Raw genomic sequence first — 1579 nt, 5'->3', positions numbered from 1 at the left:
GGGGGGACGGGGACGGGACTCCCTCTCTCTATCAAGAAATAAGGTAACAGAGAAGGAAAAATGCAAGATCTTAAAGCCACCTACTTGCTTTTCTCATCATTCCAAATAGGAAACAACAGTGAAAAGGGCGTCCTCTGGCTCTGGGAGTTCTAGATACAACACGGGGTGCGAGAGCTGCAGGTCTCTCCCCTTGTTCCAAAGAGTCTTTCCACCAGGGAGAGCTCCTATCATCTATTATTGAATTTAATTATATAACCCCCCTTCAACTAGTCTAAAATAAATGTGCTTTAGTCTAAAAAAATCCTCAGGAAATAGAATTAATCTGGCTTTTCCAGTTCTGCAGTAGCTATTCGATAGATAAGAAACACCCCATCTTTTATATTAGTGTCTTCCCCAGTGTCCTTTCCTGTAACAGTCTGACACAGCGTATTGCTTATCATACACAATATCTTTTAGTAGGTAAATATATGAAGACTATTCAGAAATTCTATTTAAGAATAAAATATCTTAGCCCTTTTGTATATCAAGCCAGAATCTGAAAGTTCAAAGAATGTACATAACTTTCAAATATACAAACTGTGTGCTAAGGTAAAAAAAATAAAATGTCCTTGAGTCCCAGCTGGAGCTGGGTCCATGGCGCTGCCCGTGAGAACTTGCACTAGGAGACGGGTCCTCCACGCTGAGGGTCACTCCTGCCCGTTTCTACAACAAAGCAACAAAAGCCACTCACATCAGTCAGCCGGCACAGTTAGTTAGGGACTCGTGTGGCGATTATAATCCCAGGAATGAATTATTTTCCAAAACCCTCTGTTTATTTAGAGTAAATAAAAGGAACCATATTGTAACTCCCAAAGTCGGTCTGACAGGATTTCTGGTCTTACTCTAACCATGGGATTCCCAAACAAGATGCCATCTGCCTTGTGTGGGAATGTTTTCAAAAATAAACCAAGTTTCTATCAAATAAATAGTAGCAAAACCAGTTACATGTTAAAAGGAACAAACACTATAACCCGGCGTGATTTGTTCCAAGAATATAGAAATCAATGTGGTAAACAATTAATAGAATATAAGAACATTGGGGTAGGGTGGGGGAGAATCAAAGAAATTCGACAGGCTAAGAACATTAGGGAAATTCCTCAAAATAACACTGGGGGGCCGCCTTTATAAGCCTAACTAAACAGTCAATAGTGAAAGGCTGAAAGAGATGCCTGCTCTGCTCAGGAAGGAGGCAAGCATGCATGCTCTCGCTGCTTCTACTCCACAGGGAAGGTCCAGGGAGAGAAAGCAGTAAAAAGGAGAACTTCAAACCAACCCCACTCTTCATAGGTGACATGGTCCTGTATATAAAATCTCAGCGAACACGCACACACAACTACTGTAACTAATGAACGAAGTTAGAGGACACACGCATGATCAATAGATAAAAATAAATTTTTCCTAAAGAGTAGCAACAATCTGAAAATGACATTGAGGAAATAATTCCATCTGCAATAGCATCGAAAGATGCTAGGGAGTCAAAATACTTAGGTTAAAATTTAACACCTTATCATCTGATTTACCTTTTGATTCATTTTTTTTT

This window comes from Echinops telfairi, unplaced genomic scaffold (assembly GCF_000313985.2).
Source record: "Echinops telfairi isolate 266 unplaced genomic scaffold, ASM31398v2 ScPeMD7_7467;HRSCAF=8505_1, whole genome shotgun sequence".
NCBI lineage: Eukaryota > Metazoa > Chordata > Mammalia > Afrosoricida > Tenrecidae > Echinops > Echinops telfairi.
The sequence above is the reverse complement of the archived record's forward strand: the minus strand, read 5'-3'. Positions refer to the sequence as shown.